The sequence below is a fragment of the Symsagittifera roscoffensis genome, chromosome 3 (assembly GCF_963678635.1).
Source record: "Symsagittifera roscoffensis chromosome 3, txSymRosc1.1, whole genome shotgun sequence".
NCBI classification, from domain to species: Eukaryota; Metazoa; Xenacoelomorpha; order Acoela; family Convolutidae; genus Symsagittifera; species Symsagittifera roscoffensis.
In genome coordinates this window covers 16,449,954-16,463,399 of record NC_087064.1, presented here as the reverse complement: position 1 = coordinate 16,463,399, position 13,446 = coordinate 16,449,954, and the positions used below count along the sequence as shown (strand labels likewise).

Genomic DNA, 13,446 nt, shown 5'->3' with positions numbered 1-13,446 from the left:
CAAAAATGAATCAGACAAAAATGGTCCGACGATTCAGGTTTTCAGAAAACAAATTCCTATATCGAAAAGACAAGATCCGGCCGGGACTCAAACCCCCGGACCTTATGTTCTGAAGACACGTGCTTTAACACTGCGCTAAGCACATACAACATTCGGTATTAAGTTTATCTAATTATTATCGTTATGTAATTTTTAAACACATAGGCAAAGCGCAGCTTCGCACCACTTGCGATATGAAAATGAATCACTATGATTACCAGCAAATGGAAAGACAAATCAAAAATTGAAAAAAAAAATTCAAATAATAGTTTTTTGTTAAAAAAGTTATATAGATTGCAAAAAAAGCGCAAAAAAATTACTTGAGCAAAACTACCTGCACCATTAAAAACTTTCCAAAGAGCTTTCAAAATGCTGAAAAGAACCCGAACCTTTCTTCGGGATTCAATACGACAGAAATGAGCAGAAACGAATGTCTAAAATCATCGAAAAGTTTCAATTTCCACAAAAAACAGGTCCCGACTGGAATCGAACTTCTGGGACTTGTCGTCTCAAGCATGGGTATTAACACTGCACCAAATACACAGAACGCTCCTTGAATTGGTATATATATTTAAAAAAATTCAAAAATTCTTAATGTACAGCATGAAAAAAATGGCCCAAAACCGGAATATGCTGAAATTTTTTTAATTTGAGTTTAAAAAAATGTTCAAAATTTAAACAGATTTGTTGCTGCGGCAACTAAGCCAACAAAAATGCAGACAAACAGAAGTCCGACAAAGATTTTCCAAAATAACAGGTCCTGACCTGATTCGAACCAATGACCTGTGCCTTTATAGTCAGGTGCGTTAAATCTTCGCCACATGCTCGAATTAACGTCTGAATTTTGATTTCATATGAGCCAAAGGTAAAATGATTCAAGTGATTCTGTTAAACTAGTTGCTAACCCGAAAAAAGTCGATATTCCGGTTTGATAACGCTTGCTAATCGCTAAAATATACTAACGTCATTTCATGAATGTCACAGAGGTTTTTCAATTATAAAAAATTTAATCCTTCCAGTCAGAAAAAATAGCAGACAAACGTTAGCCCGACTATACAGAACTTCCCAGATAAAGATACGCATGAAAAAGTCAGTGCGGATTCAAACCCCAGAATAAGGATACCATAGTACACACGTTACCACTAGAACACGTGAGAACGGGCGTCATACCAACTGAGCAAACCTTAAAATTCATAATTCCTTAATTTTCGACTGTGGTCGGATCAAAAACACCTAATATTACTCAACTGAAATATCGAAAGAAAAAAAAAGATTTCTCTGAACGATTCACATGACACATTATATTGCCCGGACCCAGAAACTAGGAGCCTCGGTATAGTAACAAGAAATAAGTAGCCATACCATTGCGCTTTGGCGATGAGCTTCCTTTGCTTTGATTAGCAAGAGCCAACTTAAGTTCTTATCAGGATTTTACAAGAAACTTACCTTTCGATATGTCGTTTTTTCTCCATGACCTCTTCTATCCGAAATAATGGAACCATTATAATGAAGAAAACTCAATTTCAAGGTTCGATATTCAGTAAAAAGTAATATTTGAATGAAGCAGGATTTAATGACGGCAAAAATAAAATAAACTGAAATCAAGTAAAACGATTAGATAACCAGAGCTTCAAACGTAAACTGTCAATACTCCATGTTTCGATGAAAGAAGATCAGACGGTTCCAAACAATCAGTTAATTTAATTCCCGGGCTGTGAAAATGAGCTCCTTGAAAACTCGCAATAGAGCCACTGCTAGTCCACGAATAATTCATTCAAACATCAAGTCATTCTTCTGAAAACACCATCATCAAGTATTCAAGAGCTTCATTTGATTCTAAAATGAATTTGCCTCGTCTATCTGGTGCGGCCAATCGCCAATGTTCAAAACAGACCTTTCGACGAAACATTTTCCCAGCAACGTGGAAGGGACAATTGGCTCAAGGGTCAGGGACACTATCTCTTGTTTAAAATAGTCATAAGTCACTGAAATTTTAATTCAAAAAACAAACGTTTACGCTATAACTAGCATTTATCAAGTATATACAGCTTAAATCAAAGTATTTACAAACAAAATTGTTTTTACAATCAAAATGTTTAATCTTAAAGTTTATGAGTATCTAAGAATATTACATAACTATTAAAATGATTTTTTGGAAACCTTCCCGATTTCCTCAATTTTTTGAAATTGTTTGTAGGATTAAATTAATATTTTTCATTCATTTTGTTTGATATAGTTCAAAATTTAAAATTCGAATCAGGTTGACGTGCCTAATTTCAGACGAATATTTTAGTGTGATCTCTCGGCATCTGTATTCGTCGCTCGTGTTCAGTTGCAGCATGCGTTTACTTATATGGAGGGCCTCCAATGTTAAAAAGTTCTCAACGTCCTTGCTTTTGTCAATTAATCGTCAAACAATTGTCTTAAGTTGTCCACAGCATTCTGCGACAAGCCGTCCTGTCGAATCATTCTTTTGATGCTCTATTAATCGTGTTGTTAGATGTCGGCACGTTTGCTTGACATAAGTGGAACTACAACCACCAGAGTGAAAATCATAAGCCACCTGAGACTTCAAAAATGACAAAAGCGACTGCAGGCAAGTTTTCATTCTCTGGGTTGTGAAAATGACTAATACCGGGCTTGACCTTTGAAGTGTTTCTTTCAGTTTCAAGCTTAAGTTTCCTCGATTTTGTAGAAAAAACATCGGTTTGTCAATTTTCTTGCAACTGCTTTCAGTTTTTGCTTTCTGTGGGGTTTTTGATAGTTCGTTTATGATTTTTTTCCGATGTACTATTTACAATTTTTGATGAGCAAGATTGTATATAACGAAATTTCTTCCAATTTTCCTAGTTGGTTTCTAACGCTTCATCGAAATTGTTCCAGTTACTGTTACATTGAAACGAACTATGGATTGTTTCTTCCACAGTGTTCTTTTTTGCTGAAACGGTGCGCAGCTAAAAACAATTCAAAAGAGTTTCAGTAACAGCATTTGATTTTCGATAACCTTTGCATGTGATCTCCATTGGTAGATTTTTGTCAAAATTCATGTCCCAAAAAGCAAGTTCCCATTTCTCATTAGCTTTTCCTTTAGTTAATTTTAAGTTCTTATGCAACGAGTTCACCCTATTAAGTAACGTGTTTGGGTCCCCTTTTACTGTACAAATTATGTCGTCTATGCATCTTTCGAACAGTTTTCTTTCGTTACTACAACTTAAAATATCTGCTTAATTAAAACAAAATTCACAGTACCATATTATTTTACACATTTTTTGTTGTTTGACCTTTTGACACTCAGTTAGTCCAGGTATCGCAAAATTGTTGGGTGAAAATTCCTTCTTAGTTTCATAAGTAAGATTGTTTATTGCATGAGAGAGGGAGCTTGCCGTTAAATCTTCAGTTTTTAGAAACCATTTTAGTTCTGCCTCTAGGCGTGCCTAATTTCAGACGAATATTTTAGTGTGATCTCTCGGCATCTGTATTCGTCGCTCGTGTTCAGTTGCAGCATGCGTTTACTTATATGGAGGGCCTCCAATGTTAAAAAGTTCTCAGCGTCCTTGCTTTTGTCAATTAATCGTCAAACAATTGTCTTAAGTTGTCCACAGCATTCTGCGACAAGCCGTCCTGTCGAATCATTCTTTTGATGCTCTATTAATCGTGTTGTTAGATGTCGGCACGTTTGCTTGACATAAGTGGAACTACAACCACCAGAGTGAAAATCATAAGCCACCTGAGACTTCAAAAATGACAAAAGCGACTGCAGGCAAGTTTTCATTCTCTGGGTTGTGAAAATGACTAATACCGGGCTTGACCTTTGAAGTGTTTCTTTCAGTTTCAAGCTTAAGTTTCCTCGATTTTGTAGAAAAAACATCGGTTTGTCAATTTTCTTGCAACTGCTTTCAGTTTTTGCTTTCTGTGTGGTTTTTGATAGTTCGTTTATGATTTTTTTCCGATGTACTATTTACAATTTTTGATGAGCAAGATTGTATATAACGAAACTTCTTCCAATTTTCCTAGTTGGTTTCTAACGCTTCATCGAAATTGTTCCAGTTACTGTTACATTGAAACGAACTATGGATTGTTTCTTCCACAGTGTTCTTTTTTGCTGAAACGGTGCGCAGCTAAAAACAATTCAAAAGAGTTTCAGTAACAGCATTTGATTTTCGATAACCTTTGCATGTGATCTCCATTGGTAGATTTTTGTCAAAATTGATGTCCCAAAAAGCAAGTTCCCATTTCTCATTAGCTTTCCCTTTAGTTAATTTTAAGTTCTTATGCAACGAGTTCACCCTATTAAGTAACGTGTTTGGGTCCCCTTTTACTGTACAAATTATGTCGTCTATGCATCTTTCGAACAGTTTTCTTTCGTTACTACAACTTAAAATATCTGCTTAATTAAAATTAAATTCACAGTACCATATTATTTTACACATTTTTTGTTGTTTGACCTTTTGACACTCAGTTAGTCCAGGTATCGCAAAATTGTTGGGTGAAAATTCCTTCTTAGTTTCATAAGTAAGATTGTTCATTGCATGAGAGAGGGAGCTTGCCGTTAAATCTTCAGTTTTTAGAAACCATTTTCGTTCTGCCTCTAGACGTGCCTAGTTTCAGACGAATATTTTAGTGTGATCTCTCGGCATCTGTATTCGTCGCTCGTGTTCAGTTGCAGCATGCGTTTACTTATATGGAGGGCCTCCAATGTTAAAAAGTTCTCAGCGTCCTTGCTTTTGTCAATTAATCGTCAAACAATTGTCTTAAGTTGTCCACAGCATTCTGCGACAAGCCGTCCTGTCGAATAATTCTTTTGATGCTCTATTAATCGTGTTGTTAGATGTCGGCACGTTTGCTTGACATAAGTGGAACTACAACCACCAGAGTGAAAATCATAAGCCACCTGAGACTTCAAAAATGACAAAAGCGACTGCAGGCAAGTTTTCATTCTCTGGGTTGTGAAAATGACTAATACCGGGCTTGACCTTTGAAGTGTTTCTTTCAGTTTCAAGCTTAAGTTTCCTCGATTTTGTAGAAAAAACATCGGTTTGTCAATTTTCTTGCAACTGCTTTCAGTTTTTGCTTTCTGTGGGGTTTTTGATAGTTCGTTTATGATTTTTTTCCGATGTACTATTTACAATTTTTGATGAGCAAGATTGTATATAACGAAATTTCTTCCAATTTTCCTAGTTGGTTTCTAACGCTTCATCGAGATTGTCCCAGTTACTGTTACATTGAAACGAACTATGGATTGTTTCTTCCACAGTGTTCTTTTTTGCTGAAACGGTGCGCAGCTAAAAACAATTCAAAAGAGTTTCAGTAACAGCATTTGATTTTCGATAACCTTTGCATGTGATCTCCATTGGTAGATTTTTGTCAAAATTCATGTCCCAAAAAGCAAGTTCCCATTTCTCATTAGCTTTTCCTTTAGTTAATTTTAAATTCTTATGCAACGAGTTCACCCTATTAAGTAACGTGTTTGGGTCCCCTTTTACTGTACAAATTATGTCGTCTATGCATCTTTCGAACAGTTTTCTTTCGTTACTACAACTTAAAATATCTGCTTAATTAAAACAAAATTCACAGTACTATATTATTTTACACATTTTTTGTTGTTTGACCTTTTGACACTCAGTTAGTCCAGGTATCGCAAAATTGTTGGGTGAAAATTCCTTCTTAGTTTCATAAGTAAGATTGTTTATTGCATGAGAGAGGGAACTTGCCGTTAAACCTTCAGTTTTTAGAAACCATTTTAGTTCTGCCTCTAGGCGTGCCTAATTTCAGACGAATATTTTAGTCAGATATTTTACCAAGATAACTGCTATGTTCTCGTTTTTTAATTTAGATATCTGTGAGAGTGGTTTTATTCGTATAGATTTCAGCAGACTGTTTTGTTGTTGTCTGACTCTGTTTTTTTTTCAGCTAATGAGACTGAAATTGTCTTCATTCTTTTCATTTTTCCACCCCTTGTATTAACTATGTCTTTTTAACAATCTTTTTCAATCAAACAATCTCTACGGTTTTTTAGTCAAAGAATTGAAACGTTTGGCAAATGTATAAGCCTCGCACGGCTCAGAATCAAAACCGCTGGGCAGTTGTTTGAGCTTTTAAGACTCAAGACAAAAACCGTTGGTCAGTTGTCTGAACTTCCCAAGACTCATCAACAAAATCTTTGAGCAGTTCTTTGAAATTCCCAAGATTCTAGACTAAAACCGTTGGAGAGCTGTTTAAAATTCCCGAGACTCAAGACCAAAACCTTTGTGCAGTTTTTTGATCTTCCCAAGACCATAAATGTTGGTCAGTTGTTTGAACTTCCCAAGACTCAAGGACCAAAACCTTTGGAAGTTTGTTTGAACTTCCCAAGACCTTACTCTTTTGGGGAGTTGTTTGAATTTCCCAAGACTCAAGACTAAAATTTTTGGGCAATTGTTGGATTTTCCCAAGACTCGACACCAAAACCGTTGGTCATTGCTTGAACTTGCCAAGAGCAAAGCGTTGGGCAGTTGTTTGAACGCCTTAAGACAATAACCGTTGGGCAGTTGTTTGAACTTCCCAAGACTCAAGGACCAAAACCTTTGGAAGTTTGTTTGAACTTCCCAAGATCTTACTCTTTTGGGCAGTTGTTTGAATTTCCCAAGACTCAAGACTAAAATTTTTGGGCAATTGTTGGACTTTCCCAAGACTCGAGACCAAAACCGTTGGTCATTGCTTGAACTTGCCAAGAGCAAAGCGTTGGGCAGTTGTTTGAACGTCCTAAGACGAAAACCGTTGGGCAGTTGTTTTAACTTCCCAAGACTCGAAATCAAAACCATTGGGCAGTTATTTAAACTTCCCAAGTCTCAAGTACAATACCTCAAGGATAATATACCCAGTATCGTTGTACTCAAGCAAAATACCCTTACACAATTTTCGGAGCCCCCTGATACTAAAAAAATTAAGCGAAATAATCTTCTTGTTATTTAAAAGTTTCCAGTCGTAAAATTCTGTCGGTTTAATATTTACAATTTGTGTATAAAGAGATGTTGAGTAGTCTAGGAACCGACTAGTTGAAATTTCTGCTGTTCGAAACTATGATTTAATTTTGATATTAACAGCTGTTATCGATTTGATATAAACAAGTTCATTCAACAAGTGGTGTGGGTAAAAAACTGGCATCTTTAAGATTTAAATGAAAAGTTTTCTGCCTCCCAATCCTATCTGGCAGCATTTTCGAGCCGTTGCTCAAGCTATCTAATTTTGATCTCCAACAGATTTTTTGCCTCGTTGTTTTTGCATTCGACGTTGATACTGCTTGATATAATTTGCCTAAACCTACTATGTCGATTGTTAAATCAAAACAATAAGACCCCTTTTTACAAATGTCAAGAACTAAGCCTTACCACCCCTTTTAGTCTGAGAACCCTTTTTAGGGTAGCCACTCGCTCGTTTAAGTAAAAAGTTCCCAATTGCGATAGACGGAAAACCACTTAAGGCAAATACTACATAATTGATTCCAAGTCTTCCTCGAGTAAAAACTTTTGCTCAGGTCAAAAATTGTGATGGAGCCGATACTAGTCATTTTCATAAATTTTGCAGTTTAAAAAATGTTTGTTGTTAGTGATACCCGATTGACCCTTGCGACACAATCTAGTAGTTGTCCTCCCAATTCCTAGTCCTCATTGTGTCAAGCTCCATTGATCTTCTGTCGCTGTCCACTTGGTAGCCTCCCCAGTGAAGCCTCCCAGTTGTTATTTGAAGTTTCAAAGCTATTTGAATACCTTTTCAACGCCCTTCAAATTACTTGCCTGATTAGTTCGATTGTGTTGATTGAAAAGATCAGTCTGTGCATGAAACTCGTGTAAACTCATCTTAAACTTTAAAAAAAGTTGCCTCAACCCAATTTTTTATCCAACGATACAGTCCATTTCTTTTCTTGTTGACTTTTTGTTCTTTTGTTACGCTTTTAATCTGAATTTTCTACGCTTGCGTTGGCTCTCTCAAGCCGGTTAGTTAAGCCTCGTATCCAAAAGCCCGCCAGAGAACAGTTTCCTGAAAATGTCATGAACAGAGCTATCAAAGTACGGACCACAGAATGACACGATCCAGTTGAACCGCGTTCCAGTGGCCGCGTTCCAAAATGATGTTAAAATAATTAGGCTCTATAACTACTCGCTTTAAAGTCAGCGACACCATCTCTTGTGCTGTTGTACCTCAAACAGTCGGTGCCATTTCACGGTTCGCTTATGACATGGATTTTGGGAGCGTTACCGCTTGAAGACCACTACCAAAATAGACCCACTCTTGGTAGACATATGTACGCCCCCATGGTTAGGTTTCTAATACTTAAAACAGGCCAACGCCGATAAGAACAGGGTTACAACAAGCAATCACCATTGGGTTTTATTGATCAATCTCAGATATATCATAAAAAAACTTGCCTCAACCCAATATATCTGGATAAAATCCACTCAAATAAATAAAATCAGGTTCTAACATCCAGACAACAACTCTGGAACTAATCCCAGACACGATTAGGTAAAGTAAGTTTAAAAAAAAATAACAGCGAATGAAAATCTGCTGAAATCGTCGATGAGAGTCAAAACATAGCGATAACGAGAGCTTGACGATGGCTCTTTTGGGCCTATTAAAGCAATCCCCAAGCAATCAAATGGTTTCATAGCCTTTATAATTTTTCCGCGCTACTACAGTTTGAAGAACTGTGGCTTACATTCAACGCATGTCTTGCAGCTGGATGTGACCTCGTGGACGTCCAAAACACTGAAAAGTAACGTGTGTCTTTGTACGTACTCATACATTCTAGTCACTCCAGGATGTGCCAGTTTGCAATGAACCTGTCTCGTTGATTAACAGATTCTTCTCCTTGACAGCTGACAAAAATGCAGAAAGGTTCTGGTCATGATCGGATTAAGTGAGACCGCTAATAACAACATCGTCCAAAAATTGTATAGTACGCTTGGGCCCGTAGTCATCTACAATCGAGTCAACTATTCTCTGAAATGCGGGAACCGCGTTAGTCACTCCAAACGGTAGGCGAGTGAGTTGATACAGTCTGCCTCCCACTTCAAACGCTGTGAAAGGTCGATCCTCTTCTCGTAAAAAATCTGATGGCAGGCGGACTTTAAATCAATTATAGAAAAAAGTTACCTAGGACTTTCATGTCCAGGAGTGGGTAGGCATCAATTTCGGTGTACATATTGGCAGTCTCTGAATAATCAATAACTTTTCGCTTTTTGCTGTTACCCTTATGAACAAAAGCCGGTGCTCTCCAGGGTGAGTTTGACTTCTCTACAATTCCAGCCTTGATCAGCCGCTCCAATTTCACCTGCATGAAACGTTTGTTCTGTGCCGACACCCATCTCGATTTAGTGGTAATCGATTTCTTTCCTCGCGAATCCTTTGTAATGATGACAGGTACTTCTGCAAATTTTTGTCAACACAGGCTACTGACATTACGGAGAATGTCAGTTTACTTCTATTACCTCCAGGCTGGAATGCAATCACCTCGTGTTCGCCGAGAACATCGTTCTCAATGATGACCTTGAGATACAAGTGATTGCATGAGCTTGAACAAAACCATGTATTGCTCGCATTGAAGTACGATGGTGGCATCTGCAGTTCCTAGAAGTTTCGTAGGGTGACCGTCTGCCAGAAGAGTGCTTGATGAGTTATGGGTGAGTTGAGCCTGGATCGATAAGTGCTCCCGATTAATACTTCAGCGTAGTATGAACAGCTCGGCTTAGAGATAGCACATAAAACTGTTGCCACTTGATTTTTGTTACTGTTTTCTGTAGAAACAGTTTCGGACCTACATACTTTTTGCCAGTGGGCAGTTTTCCGGCATTTATGGTAGGTGTTGTTCCTAGCCGGACAATTCTTCCGATTATGCGGTCCTGATGCACAGAAGTTACATTTAACCCTTGAGAAATTCCGATTGCCTGACGTCTTGTCGTCTTGAGAACCCGACTTGAACCTACCTACTGCAAGTAAGTATTCATCGCAATGGTCACAGACAGCTGCAACGCTGGGTTTAGTGTCTCTAAGCTTGTCACCATGGAACTGACGTGAGTAGCTTGTCGATAAATCTATGGCATTAGCAAGACTCCGTCAGTGACGCTTTGCTGTCATCAAATTCTAAGAAAGCCATCAAATGAAACTCCCGCAACCAAAGCGTCTCGTAGGAGGACCTCATGATGTTGCGCCACGTTGACGTCTGTACACTCACAAGCTTGTACCAGCAACTTGAGCCTCATGGTGAAGTCGTTCATTGGTTCACCTGGTTTCTGGGCACAAGTTAAAAGCTGGTGTCGAGCGTACAGTACCCGAGTTGGTCGTTTCAAGTGTTGATCCAGTACAACCATAGCACCAGCATAAGAGGTGGCGCTCTCCAGAAGAGTGAATAGCTCGAAGCCTGCCACGCTTCTCAAGAAGGTCAATTTGTGATCGTCTTCCGTGATAACATTTACCAACAAACCGTCCACGCGTTACCTCTTCGATCATCGCCATTGTTTGGGCGTGGGGTTGGCCGGGAAATCGGGTGGCTTGAACTTCATAATAGGGTACTTGAATAAATTGTTGTGAAGACAGCTTAGTGTAGTAAATTTTATTCAACTATTATAAGAAAAACATAATAGAAGGCGCAGTTCATCGAATTTTTAGAAGCACTTCAACTTGAAATAGGTTCGATGAGGCCATGAAGGTAAATACAAATCATTGGGTTGACACCCAATACCCAGAATCTTGGACTGATAAGACTTTTCAAGGACCTTCGACAGACTCATCCAATGAAAAGACACTAAGAGCTCTGACAAGGACCTACGGGCTAGAAATACAGAAATTTTTGAGATGCGAAAAGTGAGAACGGAAAAAGCGAGAAACGAATTTGTTTTCAGAACCAGTAGGATTGTAAATCGATTAGAACCATATATTCATTTTGATAAACGAATCGGCCTCAAGACGAGAATTTTAAACACGATGTGGAAATTTGTAAACGAGAGATTTTCAGAAATGACAACGTGCACGTGGCAATTATTCTGTGATTGTATCACGTGCAGAAACAAGTGGACATTGTTTTAGAGAAGACGCCGGGACCAAGAATCCCAACAGCAGTGCTGTGAATCCCCAACAACAACAACAACAACAACAACAACAACAACAACATCATGGCAGTTTTGATAATAAAGACTCACCACCTATGTTGGCGGTGCAGGTCCGAGGCAATGAAATTCTGATATTTGCAAATAAGCTGCGGAACGTAATCAGGGCACCATTTTTTTTGACACCAGAAAGCTGAAAACCTGCCTATCAACCTTAAATCTACTTTTTTCTGTGAACTAAAATCAAAAGTGTGTAACATTCGCCCAAATACTACACAGCGACGGAGCGTAGAAAAAGTACCTATTAACGACTGGCAGGCGTCAGTTACCTTAATCCTACTCGTTTTTCACTGTCTCGACCTTGCCAGTTGATTTTCTGGTATGTCTAGGGCTAAGTAAAAAGTTACTATTTTTAGGCCATCAGTCAAACGACTTTTGATCAGCTTTCGTTTACATGCAAACACAACCACATAGCTGAGTCTCGGATCCTCAGACTACGTGATTGTTATTAAAAACACGGCTCGAATACCCTATTTTAATATGTTTTAGTGTGACAGTTCTATTTTAAATCCATTGGAGATGGATTGACCCTTTCCTCTTTCTAGCTACTCATATTCTAAAATATCAAATTAGACCGATGTTAATTCAAAGCTCTACGACATCCAAGTAGCTACAAAGTCAGTTTTATATAGTCCCTTCATATACAACAGTCTCTGGGGGGCCAAGCCTCCGCTCCCGTGTTCTTCTCGAGATAACGCTGTTATCTCTCCCAATTTATGGCACGGTAGGGTTCCGTGGAATATTCCTTCCCAACTGAAGCTTCCTTTTCCACAAATTTCCACTGCTAAGGTTCTTATCGTGTGTTATTGCCACGATAAGAGGCTTTGTTTTTATCTTTCTTTCGTGCGACTGTTTCTGCTATCTCTGTCGTTGTTGTGTTTTTTCGTCCTTTCCAGTCAAAATGGCCGTCTTTTTGTATTTCTCGGAAATACTGGCCCGTCAATCGAAATTTTAAAAATTCAAATTTTCGGAATATCTAGACCCTACTTCGCAGCATCTTTTGTTGCTAAGACTTTTAGTCCTCGCTTCCTGTGTCGCCGGAAGGTTGCGCTGTGCCAATCCGGCAGAATGGCACATACTCCCCGGACAGTCCCCATCAATGTCCCCATTGATCGCATAACACCGGGTTTTCGTCAAGTGGTACTCCAGTTTTCTATAATTGATCTTACAAATCGCATAAGAAAATGAAATTTATCTACTCCACCTCAACTCACTACGTGTCACAAATGGCATCGTACTACATCTCACTGCCTTCTAACATTTTCACAAAACTTGCACCATGAGGAGTGTCCTAGATAAAATTTCTTTTCTGACTACTTACGCCATCTTGCCATAAAATTTCTTTTCGCTCTTTGTGATTAAAAAGATGGGACGTGGCACGGCCACGCACCCCTTAAAATTAACTTAACGTCACTCACCAAGTATAATCAGTTATTTATGCGGTCCTTTCAATATTAAAACTAAGAAACTCTGTGGCTAGGAAAGTTATTGAGTTACTCACCCTTTCCAAGCGAGTTTACCCAAACTTACCCAATCACCACACAGTGACCACAAGTCTTACACAGGTTAAAAACTTCAGTCGTGTTTAAATAGGTAAATATACTCTCCTATGTTCTATATATATACATAAGTAGCATAACTAAAATTTTCTTTCAACAATTTTAACAATTGCAACAATTTTCAAAGTCTGGTTTGATCAAACTTGATCAAAACAAAAAGTTTAACAAGTTCAATAATCAAAACTTGGATGATTAGTTCAAGTTTTAATACACAAAGATAATCTAGTTTTTTCTCCTTCTCTTCCTTTTTTGTTCACGTCCTCACTTGTCCTCTTCGTTCCGTCATCTTCATTCCATTGCTTCTCCATCCTGATCTTCAGCTTCGCAACATGTCCATGGAGTTGCGGGCCGTGCCCCAACTCTCCTGTTCCAACAGCCTCGGTTTGCAACAAGGTAGCAGGTCCACATTCACTTTTTGCTCCCAGTTCCTGCAAAAGCTGTTGTGAAGACACAAGCTCACATTTCGTTCTAGGTCAGCTCTTAAGACCTCTTTCTTCTCATCTTCAGTTACACAAGGCGCTCCAGCTACTCGCTTCACCGCCGTGGTGACTGCGTTTCTGTGCGTCAGGAATGCTCTCTTATAGGCTCCCGGTCCTATATCTAGCTGGAAAGATTGATAGGCTTCCGTGTTCTTCGACTGTGACATTCGACCAGAATGTGAAAAATGCAATCTCTGTAGAATTCGAATTTTTAGCAGCGAGCCTTCC

General features: G+C 38.6%; 2 protein-coding genes across 2 annotated transcripts in view; both read right to left on the bottom strand.

Moving 5' to 3' along the window:
* The window catches only part of LOC134842739 (atrial natriuretic peptide receptor 1-like), a 42,793-nt gene extending 40,773 nt beyond the window's left edge, over positions 1–2,020 (bottom strand). Inside the window, exon 1 of the mRNA XM_063859216.1 lies at positions 1,486–2,020. The gene's annotated coding sequence lies outside the window, so the exon portion shown is untranslated. The remainder of the gene's footprint in view (positions 1–1,485) is intronic.
* The window catches only part of LOC134842330 (uncharacterized), a 405,874-nt gene that overhangs the window by 332,287 nt on the left and 60,141 nt on the right, over positions 1–13,446 (bottom strand). The gene's annotated exons all lie outside the window — the stretch shown is intronic.